Below are 14,883 nucleotides of genomic sequence, written 5' to 3' on the forward strand. Positions count from 1 at the left end.
CGGGTTTTCATCCAAATGTCTCTGACTCCCATTTTCATTTTAGATGTGCACTGCATTTCTCACCTTTCTCCTTTTCCCTCCCTTGACAAGCACTAATTATTTGCATGCCACACACTCCTGAAGGGCAGGCACTTGCTCACAGGCGAACAGAGACAAATATTTAAAGCTGGGGTGAAAGCAGGAAAACATTTATTAGCCCCCAAAGTCAAGGCTTTGCAGGGCAGAGTCAGTAATGCAAACATGCCTATAATAAGCAGAGATCATGGCAAAAAGGAGGAGTAGATGAGAGCAAGCTTCTTTCAACATCCCCAGCTCCACTCATGGAGCAGCTGTTTGGGAAACCCATTAGAACAAATCTGTTGCCTTTCCTGTATGCTCTCTAATAAACATAAATAAGTCTGATAAAGGAGAAGCTTAGCTATAAACATTGAAAGGTTCTCAGTCATATTTTCTGTCAGCTCAGTCCGATGTCACTACAGAAAACTCTGATTCCACTGCATAGAGTGGACATCTCCATAATTTAAGCTGCAGTTATCCTTTACAGAACCAGCTTGAGACAGTGGAATTAACTAAACTAAGAATTGAACCATGAAAAATGTAAAATAAAGTTAGAATAATAGTATTGAAATGTAGATAATTGACATTATTTAATTTCTGATTAAAACAAAAAATCCTTTTTCCTGTCTGCTTATTGTGTTGGCACCTGAGACATCAGTTGAACAACAAAGAAAGAAAGAAGTGGTAAATTGTGATTGGATTACAAGAAAACCCAAATTTGCTTTATATTTGAGTCCTTATGAGTTAGTGAAATCAAGCAAAAGCCTCACATCAATCAGGGCCTGATCCTGAAGGACTCCTAATATTTGGGAACAAGCAGATGATCAGCGGGCTCCCAATTTGGTGGTTTGCTCTCCTCCTTTGGGTCCAGGTGTCCCTAAATCCAGGTGAGGCACCCAGCTGAAGATGCACAGTACCAAGATTCCTCACAACTGATTCAAAAGCCACATTCCCTGAACGAGATGAACCTTCACTGCAATAATAACAAAATATTTGCTGTTTATCTTATGTTCAGTTAATTTTTCCACACCAGCTCTCTAAAAAAGTCCTGTATGGCCTACAATAAATGAAGCTGTAGACACCAATGCAACTGTAAGGATCTATAGATTTGCAGATTGTTTGAACCACAGCAACATCTCCTTATGTTCACTACAATAACATTCAATTAGCTCTAATAAGTGTAAGTTTTAATGTTTAACCCAATGCCTCTCTAAGGATATGCTTGCAAGGAGGTGTAGCTGTTAGCTGGTAAAATATAACACCATCTGATCAGGACAAATTATTTTCAAAACATAACTGCCATAAAAAGCCAGAATGAAAGCTAAATTGACAGCACAACTGCTGCTATATTCTATTTCCATCATTGTAAATGGGATATTATACCATAATTTATTTTAATGAGCAACAATTAAGAAATGGTTTCTCAAGTTGCATGTAATTTCTTTCAGTTATTAGTTATTAGTTGTTCGTGCATAAATGTATTTTAATATTGGCTTATCTGAGCTCTAATAGGTGATTAAAGCCTTTCAGTATATAATTTTTTTTAGTTGAGCATTGCAGAGACAATTCTAACACAAGGCACTCATAAGAAAGATGAGATATTCCTTAAGTATTACGAAAAATTATGCAGAGCAATATGAGAAAGGTGTCAGAGAGAACCCTGATATGCTTAACACTGAGTTTTGTTCTATCTAACTGCAGGTACAGTTTAATGGCCTCTGTCTTAATGAAATATTTAAGTTCACCTGGCTGTAGAGTGACTAACTATACCAGATATTCTTTCACTCTATTAGAATAAGGAATTATCATCATGGGAGGCCATGCTAACAAGCCTAGACATTGCTTGTATTGTCGAAGAATAAGTTCACTTCTCAGAGGAGCACAAAGACCTGGAGAAACTGGCACCTCTTTGGCAGAAAAGGCACTGTACTTATCTCCCAGAAAGCAGCCTATTTTGTGCTCAGAATGGCTCAGAACAGCCTCTCTGCTATCAGCCACTCTGACACAACCCAGCATTTGTTGTGCTTGCTCTTACCCAGCCACGGGGGTCACGGGAGGGAAGGAAGCAAATGCTGAGCAATTCTCTTCAGAAGGCAAACACCAACCTGACCTAACCCAGTGCATTGTAACCCCATCTCTGTCAGTCTCGTGGGAATCAATGCCTCTTCTTACAAACTCACCCATGGAAATGTTTTTAACCAGGAGATAGAAAATTCTCTGCACTGAGATAATTCATTTTCTTTAAACTTACAGTACACTGTCAGGTTATATTTATGTTCCTTAGGACTCTGTGCATCCAGAAACTTAAGAATAATGAATAAAGAGGATTATTTTGGTTGTTGAACTGTAGGTCATTAAATTTAGATTAAATTGCTCCAATAAATGTGGATATTTCTAACTCCTGTGCATATATTTTAAAGCATATTTCCTATCCCAGTTGTGTTTGGCTGTCTCAAAAGAACATCTCACTATAATTATTAATTTTCTACTGCAATAGTAGGCTTGTAAGTAATGCACCGTGATTTACGAACCACTCTTAATTACAAAGGGTCTTTGTGGCAGCTGAAAATAAATAAATGTCAATTAGGATCACATTTCAGTGTCCTACAGACCTGAATTTCAGTAGAAACCAACAACTCTTCTTGTTTGAGCTATGCAGAGAGGCTTGGTAATTTTTAACTATTAAAAGAATTGAAGAAAAAAAATAGGAAGTTATTTAATTTTACTCTTTCTAAACAAATTGAGTTTTTGTCTGGGTAAGACTGCTGTGATCAGCACGAAGGTTTCCTGCATGCCATTTCTCAGGATGTCAGGGATGCTTTTGTGAGGATTCTTCACTTGTTTTTCCATTGCAATGAAGCAAAGCCTGTTTTGTGGAGATACAAGGTTGACTAAATCCTTCTTAAGGCAGCAGCACAGAGTACATGAGCAATGCAACACAAGGAGCATTAGTCTCTGCATAACAAATTTATTGAAGCCCTTATTTTCCTGTACATTTAAAATCCTTTCTTTTCCTGCTGAAGATTATATTCATCCTGAAACATTACCCTTCAAGTGTTAAAATGACAAGTGCTGATGAAGGTAAAGCTGATCAGCTGCTAGACTCCCACTGCTGAACATTATAAAGTTTCTGTTGTTCAAACAGCTCAGTTAATTATCCAAACGTGAAGGATATCAGGAGGGGACCTGCTGAGCTTTACAGCTGAATTCCAGGGATTTATCCATAATAGAGCTGTTATAAGAAAATTATGACAGACACAACGCGCAGGGACCTCTGCTTACCTCCCTGGAGGATTTGTGCAGGACCTTATAATCAAACAGAGTTAGGACTTTCCTCGGAATCAAAGGGAAGCTCCACTTCAACTTCATGGTGTTTTATCTCACAAACCCAGAGAGGATTCTAGACTCATGCATTTTAATTGCCCACTGCAAAATAAAATGACTGGCATTCCTCTGGTGCCAGGGACTACTTGCTCAAATTTAGGTTCTCAAAATTATTATCATGCCTTGCCCACAGTTAAAAATGTAGTCCTTGCTGCTTCTGTGTGAGGTTTTTCAGAAGCCATAAAGTTCCTTTACAACAAGTACTCATAGTGGGTCTTTGAGTGACAACAATAGTTGGGGTTTTTAAAAAAAGTTTGGGCTTTTGAAGCTGTTATGGTCAACATCTCATGAACCTGGGACATCTGCCAGAAAAATAATTCAATATAATTGAGGAGGCTTCAGTGGCTACTAAGGAGTGCAAAAGAATGAGCTGCATTGAGGTGAATTGAGTAAAACATGGAATCTGTTCAAATCAGAAAAGCCAGAACTTGAACAAATCTGCAAAGCACTGGCTGATGTTGCAGCAGATAAAGCTCTGTGACATCTTCATTTGATGGTCACAGTCACATAGGCTAAACAAAAAGACATCAAACTCCTTCCTAACATCCCAGAAACCTTAATTTGTGCACACACCACATGCTGCACCAGCACAATGCCACTTAGTAGTTGTGATTTTTTGCTATTTCCAGTATTCACTCTCCAGTACAACTGCAAAGAATTTAATTCACCTGTGTGGGCGTGCCCTGGCTGGGGAAAATTGCATGGACTTGTGTTCAAGCTCTGAAAGAGAAAACTGAAAGCACTGAGGAAGGTTTTACTGAGTTAGTCTTTGAAAACAAACTGAATTAGTTTGGCCAAATTAAATACTTAACTTTCCATGACAAACAGTGGGAAACATTAATACTATCATATCTTACACCAAAGTTTACCACTATAATGAGAGAAGTCAATCTTGCATCTAGATGCTATCAATTAATAATCTCTAGACATTCTTAATTTTTAATCTCTCTTTGAAACATTATTAAACTTTGCAGTATACCTTCTTAGCAGGTGCACCTAAGAGCTTCTATGAAATAATGTGCAGCAGAATTAGCAATTTGGGGTGTGATAATATCAGTGAAAATTATGCCCTGCAGTTATTACCATAAAGTCATAAATAGGATGGTGTAATAATGGAATGGCAATGGAAACCACATTGCCGTAATTAAGAAAATCCACATTCTGTAGTGCCACAGGTTAATTTGCAAAATTAATTTGATCTGATAAACGATCATCAAATGTTCATTATTTTAACCAAAACCAGTGAAACATTTCCCTGATAGAACCACTTCCTTCCTTCATCCCTCCCTCCCTGTGTTTGCAGACTTAGACAATGAAAACTACATAGTTTTTTTCTACCAAGTACTTCAGCATCAAGATTGGAAAACCCAAGAAGCTTTACAGATTTTAGACTACAAGCCCTAGAAAAAAGATTGTATGAGTATTGTTCACTATCTGTGTCAACTGAAATGTCCTGTTATTGGAAATATCTCAGTTATTTTGACTGTGTCTAGTTGTAATTTATGTCTCTTTAACCACCAAGTCACCTTAAGGAAATAGGATTAGCTGTTTATTCTCTGAGCCCTATACCTGAACTGCTCCTCCTCTCTTTTAGAATTGCCTTATCAAACTTCTTAAAGTTCCAAAAGCAAACATCTTGAGATATTAGTACATTAATGTCCTGCCAAACACTGAGTAGGAAGCTGATGGAATTTTTAATGTGAAACTCCTCAGATATCACTGTAGGCTGAGGCCAAAGTTCCAGGCAGCATTCTGGAAAAGGAAAATGGCTCACAGCAGGAAGCTTTTGGTTTATGAAAGCAACAATTACACTCTACTGTTACTGGAAACCATTTAGCTGAACAAAAATTAAATTTGCCTTAAATGCAAAGAGCACGCTTTAAATATTTGGACTATGACGTCACAGATGCAACCTCCCCATTCCATGTTCTCTCTAGATCAGTGTCTTGGCAGCCCACTGGATTTAGAGGATTAATTAGTTCTTCCACTCAACACTTAAATAAAAACCACAAACCAAAGTACACCCACCCCCAAGTCTACTCTTGGTGTAAAGAAGGGAGACGTGTACGCATACATGTCAGGACAATTGATTTTAATAAAATGCAATATATTGTTCCCTAAGCATACTGTCTTATATATCAAGTGTTCTATTATCATTATAATTCAAGGATTCCCTATCACCACAGTTCCATACCTCCTCAATGTTTCTTGCAGGCAGCTCCTCCAAGCACTGACTGCTCCCGGTCCTTGCAGCAGCCATCTGACCCCAGATCCCACCAATCCACTCTTTTATACCACTGCTATTATTGGCCACAGATGTGGCCTGTTAACATCAGGCCTGCTCCTAATCTTTAGTAATTGCTTCAGCTGCAACTCCTTAAGGGGTAAGATTACTTTCCATACAACCTTATATTGTATCCCCCTACAATTCCCCCTTTTTCTCTTAATTACGGAGTTGCAGCATTTCTAGAAGTACGTATTCAAATTAATTAACATTATGACACATTTATACATTTCACATAGAACTAAGTGTTATACAAGTGCTCAAACAGCATATTATAGTATACATATCTATATATGTTTCTAAACATTAGTTCAGTTCTATAGTTTTTCCCAGTTTACAAAGCACTTATCTTCAAAGTCTTTTACACTTCTATTTAACAAACACCAACAGCTGTAATTGATATATTTTGCCAATAGTTTAGTATTCAAATCCAGCTTCCCCGAATCCACAGTGTTATATGATGTAGTCCCAAATCACATTGGGATCACCATTTGTTGTTTTATATATCAAGAGTTCTATTACCAATATAACACAATGATTCCATACCCTCAGAGTTCCATACCTCCTCAGTGTTTCTCATAGGCACCACCTCCAAGCACTGACTGTTCCTGGTCCTTGCAGCAGCCATCTGACTCCAGATCCCCCCAATCCACTCTTTTATACCACTGCTCTTATTGGCCACAGGTGTGGCCTGTTAACATCAGGCCTGCTCCTAATCTTTAGTAATTGGCTCAGCTGTAACTCCTTAAGGGGTAAGATTACTTTCTATACAACCTTATATTGTATCCCCCTACATAAACATAAGCCATTAACAGAAAAAGTACATGTTACAGAAAATACTCATATTACTTTAAATTTTTTCTCACTTCAAACACTTTGCAAGGAGGAAAAAGCATTTCCACAGAATTTCTTGTATTTCTGGAAATGAATCCTTGGTATTTCTAATGAATAGCCTAGCAATACAAGTGTTCATTCACTCAGAGCAAGAGGCCTTAATTTCTATCATCACTACTGAAATAGAGCAGAATTTTCCAATGGTTCATGAAAGTGTTTTAACCACTGAGCTGTTGGTTACACACAGATCAGAACACTAGGAAGTATTGTCTTAAAAGGTGGAACACAGGATGTCTCTGCATAATAAAGCTGCTTTGTAGTTCTGAGAGAAAAAAGAAAATTTTGACTCCGCTACCTGCAGTCTGGCAGATTGCACATTCCCTAAGCAATGCCTCTTACTAAGATCACTGAAGACCACAGAAATAAAACTAAAGAAAAAAAAATCACAGCAAATAGTGCTTTTAATCTAGACAAGCCCTGACAAACATCAGCCTTCCTTGTCCTATGAAATTATGATACCGTTTTATTTTAAGAGAACCCCCTGTTGACTTCAATATGATATGCATACCTTACTACTTTACTCTTCCCAACCTGCTGATTTTACATGGCTCAAGATGAGTTTATTTCTGGGAGGACAAAATTAATCCTATTCTAACAGGAAGATCTGCAAAGTCATTAACATTTTCAGTGAATGCACCATTTTCCCCCTGTTTCTCTAGAAGTATCATTCTTTATTGTAATCTCTCTCCTTCACACTGCAATGTCTCATTTAAAGAATCAGTGTAAGTAAACAATGTCTCCTGAAGCAACAGACAAGGCTTTCATGAGAAATAATTGTTTGACTAGTATATTTCCCAAGAGGCTACAAAAATTATTTCCAAACTACACCATCCAGGAGAATAAAATATCCAGCCATTTCTCATTAAACAAGGTCTCTTGGGGGCCAGCTCCCAGGGATGCTTCTGTGCTATCTAGATACTTTTTTACACTAAATTCCCAAACCCCAAACTGATTTTAATCAACTTTGTTTTTTTCCTCAACTCATTCCACATGCGCTCCCTCTCTATTTTTATTTATTTATATTTCAAAGTCCAGTGATTTTGAGATATTGTCTTTCATATTTATACCCTCAAGGGCATTTGAAGTTCTGATGATATTGAGATCACTAGATTCTAGCTAACTCTCAACTCTTATCTTATTTATCATCCTTGTCTTGTTTTCCAGCAATATGAGGAGCAAGTACAAAATAGCCTGTGCTTTTACTGAGTAGCCTGCAAAATCTTTCAGAATGGAGTCCTGTCCTCCAGGAAGAGGTACCCCTTATCAAGTCCATAATTTCCAGCCAGTCAATATAAACTAATTGAATTTCCAATGATTAATGATCTATCCTTTTTATAGGCTTTCCTTATCTTTCTTTTCTTTTTAAATCATGCCTGGGAGGTCTATACCAATTTTCAGTGATTTTTAGGTTTTAATTTGCCTATCTTTCTTCTCCATCTAAACTGTCCTAACTCAGGTGTTCAAACTACATATGCCATTTATTTCTTTGGTCCAGAAAGCTTCTTTGTCCATATTGCCATATGTCTTTATGTCCTGCTCTGTCTATGCCTTTTACTATATATATTTATCAAGGTGTTCCAACCTTTATTCTTGGGCCATATTTACAAAATGGGTATTAAGAAAAATATATATTTGTGTACCTAATTAAAATCCTACTGACAGATTTGTTTTTATAAGAAAGCTGTCAGCTCTGCCTGCATGGCATAAGGAGTACTCTGATAATGCATGCAGTCATGAGGAAATGAGGTATTTCAATGAGCGTAGCTTTCCTGGATAGTGGCAGTTAAATCCAGACATTTTGCTGTTCAGCAGAAGCTGCAGATATCCACCTCAACTGAAAAATCTGACCCTTAATTGCTTAGTATTAGGCAGCCATATCTGAAAATCATCCTTTCAAAGAGTCTGTGCAACAGTATCCATGTGTGCTTGATGGGAATAAGAATACTTATCACCTGTAAAGTTATGTTTACAATTTTTACAGAACATTGAAGACTCTTTCTACGAGACAGCAGTGCTGTTTTTTTGAGCCAAACACCTACACAAATGAAGAAGTAGCTATTGCAGCCAGGAATGATGAAACTGTAATCAGACATAGACTAAGCTGGGAAGCTCTGACCCTCCTGTGTGTTTACACTGTTTGATGCTAACTCTACTCTAATGTTATGAAGTAGGATCAGGTCAAAGATAAAGATTTCTCACTGTCAAAACTCCATTTCATTCAGAAGGTCAAAAGATAATGGAAAACAGAAATCAGCCTGTGCTGCTGTGCGTGCATCAAGCAGCCTGGGGCAGTCAGGGCTGCTCAGCACTGTGATTTCTGCTTTAGTGCAGTATCTATGCTACCCTCAGTGATTTTAACTTGTAGAGCTCAAGCAGAGCAGAAACCTGAATTTTTGAGACTACAGACTTACCCCGTACAGAATTTTTCTGAATGTCATGAAAGAGTTTAGGGTTACTTACCTAAACCACTTACGCAGCACGGCACAAGAATGCCTTGATTTGTTTAGTGGAAGGCTTTGATTCTTTTTACATCCATCACCTTGGAAACAAAATGTGAATATGTGGTTGTTCCCTTTCCAACTTGAGGAGTGCTGGATTTACAGCCTTGACAGCTGATGTGCTGCTCATAGCCACTGACATGCACAGTTCAGCAGTAAAAGGTTGGAGCTTTCTTTTACTGTCCTGCCAAGATGCCTCCATCTTGATTGGGAAAGAAACTGCAGGTAAGGACACACAAATAGCTCCCACCTTCCCACAGTTTCTTCCTAAAGAGAATAAATTAAACAAATTAAATAAATTAAATAAAATAAATCTGTCATTCTTCTTTGTAGTTTTCGTGACTTGGAAAATACTCCTAGTCCTTATTTATTAAAATGGTTGAAACACAAAGAGTTTCAGTATAAAGACCTTTTTTTTTAATTATATATTTTCTATATATTAAATGAACCAAAAGAAATCTCATGCTGGCTAGTTATAATGTTATTCATGGTCCTGCTTTCACCAGGCAATAATGATGCTAATGGAGAAAAACACCTACTAATTTTGTACATCATCAGATTATATGATATTCAAACTGACAACTAAAATTTAAGAAATGCTTAGCCTCAAAGTTAAAACTTACTTTCTCTTTAAGTAATTGCCTTAATTGCAGGTAAGATTCAAAGGGAGGATGTCTTCAGTGTTTGCTACTCTATATGCTGTGCAATAGACAGTGGAGAGATAAACACATCCATGGAGAAAGGGAAGGAGTCACCTCAATGAATATGTTGTGCTGTGTGGTTATTCTTGCCAAATCTCTTGAGATGCCCCCCCTTAGAGCTTTTCCTGGAGGTTTACCACGTCCTTCTGTTGATGTAGTAAGGCACACAAAGCACAGCCACATTCCTCCTTTGCCAGCTATGGATACATTTTCAATTTCAATTACTTTTGACTGCTAGATAAAATTTTAACTCTGACTTGACTTTTAGGAGCAGTTGCAAAAGAGTGCAGAATAATAATCAGGATCCCCTTGAGCATAAACACAGACTTATTTGGGCTCATGGACTCACTCAACTGCAGAACACTTGTTGCCAGCTTGGATTCTTTTTACTGATGCATATGTGAGGCTGGTTTAGTAACAGAAGAGGTTATAATAATCCAGCTGCTTTACAGTAAAACAACAGCAAAAAAATGGAATAGACTTGATTTGAGTGACTTGAAAATGTCTTCAGTTCCCTTAGCAGAACAAAAATCTGTTCTATGTGAAAAATTACTTCAATGTTACTCATGTAAGTACTCACTAAAGTACCCTAACAGCCCCTTTTTCCAGTGTTCAGATGTGGTTTTACTCCCCTTAAACCCATCAGAAAAATAAAATTATTGCAAAACTACTTGTTACTAAAATGGGTTACATTTGCAGACATCAATCCATGCAGTTCTGGAGGCCTGGCAACAAGTTAATGAGATTTGAGTATTCAGCAAGTGAGGTAAAACTGACCCAGAGAAACAACAGAGCTGTCAGGCTGTCATTTCTAGCTGGCAGCATAATGAAACTTACAACAGAGGGCAGTTAAGAATAAATGCATAATAATAATCTGGTTGGAAATAACACTCTAACAATCACTTTCCTTATTTAGGGATAGCCCTTCTTAACTCAGTAAATTGTTTGTGTATTTCTTTATTTGACAGATATGCAGCAAAGGCAGTTACCACATGGAGTAAATGTGGGCTTATTTAGCAATATTTTTTTTTTTTGGCTAGGCACAGACACTATTTAATTTTAAAAACAATTCTCCAGGAGAATAATTAAATCCATGTAACTCAAGTATTACTGCAAAAATACCTCTCACGGGGTTGAGCAGCACTTAAATATATACTGCTTGAATTCTGATGTCAGTGCTCCCAATTGTAAGATGACAAAAACTGAAAACATAATATTGCTGAATATTAAATACAGTGTTTGGATATGCTCAGGGAGCATAAAAAATGTGGATGTTCATTATAAACACCTCCATCAGAAATTAATTTCTCCTCCACAATCTGAGTCAAGGAGAAGAAATGAACCCAACTTTGTCCTCTCCCCAAAAAGAGAATTTGCCTCTGTTTCCCCAGATGCGCTCAGTACTCCCTATCTGTATGCTCCAGGGTTTCTGATGCACCCAGCCTGTCTGCAGCAAAGGAAAACAAATGGAAGCTGTTCCAGCATTCATCCAATAGTTTTTTTGCTGTAAACAGATATTACTGATTGCAGTTGCTCACCATGGAGGGTGAGTAACTCACATCCCTGACATCCCTGCCTCTGTGCCTTACACTGGGTCACTAATGGAACAGAGGGAACTTTGGGAAGAGAGGGAACATTCCACAAATGGAACAGAGGGAACTTTGCATCAACCACTTAGACAGCAATTGTGTCAGATGCCAGAAACAAAAATAACTGCAATATGGAGCCCAGGATATTCCACCAGGTAAGTGGAACATAAGTAAAAGTTCCTGAAAAGAGAACTCATAGGAGAATAAATACCCTAACCTATGGGATACAGAGGGAAATGAGGAAAAAATGCCACTTCCATTCTATGGCAGTTTTTTGAATGTGGTACTTCATTTCTCTGTCTTTTTTTGCAATCATTGAAACACTTCCATGTTTCAGAACTACTGTTTCAGCATTTCATTCTCATTCCAGCACTCCTGAAAGTGCATTTTTGAGGAACAAGTAATGTAAAAGGAAAATACAATTCAGCTCTGACTTTGGAGTCATCTGATTGCCTTGCATCTCTCCATCATCAGGTCAGCAGCTACAAAACATTTCCCAAGTTGTATAGTTTGGTGTGCATTGCAAAAAGTTAGAAAATATATTCCTTCTCATATTTAAAACAGAAGTGAAACTGAAAAAATAACCTGAAATGTTGTGGAAATGGCCTCCCTCTCCAAAGATTATTAAAATCAACCAACAAAAAAACCTTCCACTCTTTTCCAACTTGAAAAGTGTTTACATAATAAGGGAACATAAAACTGACATGCATTTCCTTTTATGTCTTAGAAATCTATTGTCTAAGAATTGTTTTGGAAATTTCAGTTTAACCTTGCTGAAGCTTTATCTACATTATGTTTAGAAATACAGAGAGCTCCTTAATTCCAGGCCAGAACATGTGGGTGATGCTCCTATACAAATGCTAGGAACATATGCATTTAAATTTGCTTTTCCTTGTTATTGCCAAGGCTTTTGCATGTTCTGTGTGTGACTGTTTCCCTCTGTCATCTATTAACTACATTTCTTCAAGTTTTATTGCATCTTTTCTATGCTATATTATGTGTTAAATTCTCCTTTTAAATAAAGCTGGAATTACACTTTAGCTCAAGATCAGGAAATAGTAAATTTTCATGTCTGGACCTAGGCAGTAAAAACCTGTATATCACTCTCATAAATATGGCATGTCTAAGAGAATAGAAAATGTTCCAGGATGTATTTATTTTTTTCTTTCTGTTGAACAATATTGGTAATCCAACATGAAAAATCATGCCATTTAGGATTTCCACAGCAGCAGATGATACAATTTCAGGGGGGAATAAAGATACTTTTTAAGTCTATAACTATTTCCTCCTCATTGACCCGAATATGCTAAGTGTCATTTAACACTCTGGGTCAGTGATCTTCAGGAGGCATCATGGAAAGAGTTAAAAAGGTGAAGAACTGTTCTTCTGCTATAATCGTGGTACAAAAAGGAGAATTAATTTTCCTTTAAAGGCCTTTTACCCTGCTTTGACAAAATCATTCTCGGAACACTATTGTCAATTCTATTTTAAAAATATCTTACTGCTGGAAAGGTAAAGGAAAAAAAAAGTAATTGCATTGATCTGAGTGCTGGAAATTTGCATGAGTTATGAATGACAGCCTGAGAAATCCCAATCAATTTAAAAAAAAGGGAACTTTGGAGATCATTTAACTGAAGCAGAGAAAGTGGAAACTTCAGTAACGTCAACGGGAAAGTTACCGCTTTCAGCTCAGTGCACACGATAAGACTTTGAGAGTCCTAAGCACCTAATACCATTTCAGGAATTTAGTAGAGGGTAAAGATTAAAGCTTACTGTCTCCACAGGGTGCTGAGCTCTTGATTCATGTTTTTTATAACATCAAGTCTGGATTATTGTAATACCCTGTTTGTACGCCTCTTTGATACAGCGGTTTGTCGCTCACAATCTTCAGCATGCACAGCTTAAAACAACTCAGATCCTCAGTGGAATTGAACTGTATCAACATCCTAACATCCTACCAGACTTGATTGCCTCTTAGTCAGATTTAAAATGATTTTTAAATGCGTGTGTTACACACTTTTTTCACCCCTTTTTTTTTTTCAGACTAACCTGATGATTTCTCATTTTCCCTGCTTGCTGCATGTTATGGTGACAACTGCACTATGGGCTACAGACTCTGAGAGCAGCTGTGCCCTCAGCACAACAAGAAATACAGTGAGATAAACTATTCAGACTGGGATAGTTATTAGAAGCTCTACAGAACAGATAATGTATGTTTTGTTGTTCTCTTTCATGTTTCTGAGTGTGTCTGGCTGTGGAGAAGCAGCACTGAAAACTTGAGAACCACAAGACAATTCAGTCTTTTTTAAATATACTTTTCACATTTGAAAAGTGTCATTGGGGAATGAGAGATAACATTTTATGAATCTATACAAATTAGCTATTCCAGTTGTATATTCTAATGAATCAAGGCAGTGATACAAATGATTTCTGAGAAGTCATGGAAGTGGGAAGAGGCAGTAAGTGACTGGAGAAAAATAGTACCAGTGGGTAATAGCGGTAGCCTAAAGGTAAAAGAAGAGGGTGTCATGAATGGTGCACCACTATGGAGAGTAAATCTTTTAAATTATCATTCACTGCATCTATTTGAATAAAGAATTATTTAAAGTAGAAGAAATAATAATCAAATATTTAGGCTTAATTTCAAGAGAATTCAGCACTCCAAAGACAACTGCAAATTCCATTGCAGCCTTCTAGTTAAGTAAATTAGGTGTTACTTGAATTGTAGGGAATACCAATACAATACTTACTGCAACTCCAGCTCTGGAAAGAAATGTGCGCAACACTAATGTGTACAAGAATTGAGTGAAATATTGCATGAAAATTTCACTCTTTTAAACAATTAATTGCAGTGTTCCAGTGGATTGAAATATTTAAAATTGAACCCTAGGAGACTATTGTGTAAGGGATCTTATCTCTCTTCTAGGTAGGTAAGAGAAATATGTAGATAAGTAAGAAAAACTGCCATGTCACAGAATGCAATGTCAATTATCTGTAAGTATCTGAAGGTATAAACAACACTTGCACACAGAAATTATTCAGGCTGGTGTACAGGAATTTAGTCATGATTTTGCAGAAAAAGGAGGGAAAGGAGTCACTCTAAGCATTACAAAAGTCTTACAAAATGACAAAAGTCTTGCCTGTTGCAACAGGCAAAACACCAGAAGCTGCAATGTCTCAAACCATTTTGTAATTATTGTAAGAATCCATTGGATTAATGGATAATCCCATTTGGCTAAACAGAAATAAACACAAATCTTTCTTACCCTAATATCACCCCAATTAATTACAGGTGCAAGACCAATATTGTGTTCATAATTTCAAAGCCTTTTCCAGTATGAGTGTTTAGCTTTATTTTTGCCTTAGATAGTTTTGCATTTTCTATGCCTTTATCCTGATTGCATAATTCCCTAGTTACAGTGATAAAACTCATTCAGAAAAAAAATGCTTTTTTGAAATTCAGCCTTTCCTTCTTT

At 37.1% G+C, this 14,883-nt stretch overlaps 1 long non-coding RNA gene across 1 annotated transcript in view; it reads right to left on the reverse strand.

Annotated features, from left to right (window-relative positions):
• LOC113459096 (uncharacterized) overlaps positions 1-9,316 on the reverse strand; it is a 57,105-nt gene extending 47,789 nt beyond the window's left edge. The window contains exon 1 of the long non-coding RNA XR_003379964.2: positions 9,080-9,316. This is a non-coding gene — a long non-coding RNA (uncharacterized LOC113459096). The remainder of the gene's footprint in view (positions 1-9,079) is intronic.
• Between the last annotated feature and the right edge of the window lie 5,567 nt (positions 9,317-14,883).

The sequence above is a fragment of the Zonotrichia albicollis genome, chromosome 5 (assembly GCF_047830755.1).
Source record: "Zonotrichia albicollis isolate bZonAlb1 chromosome 5, bZonAlb1.hap1, whole genome shotgun sequence".
NCBI lineage: Eukaryota > Metazoa > Chordata > Aves > Passeriformes > Passerellidae > Zonotrichia > Zonotrichia albicollis.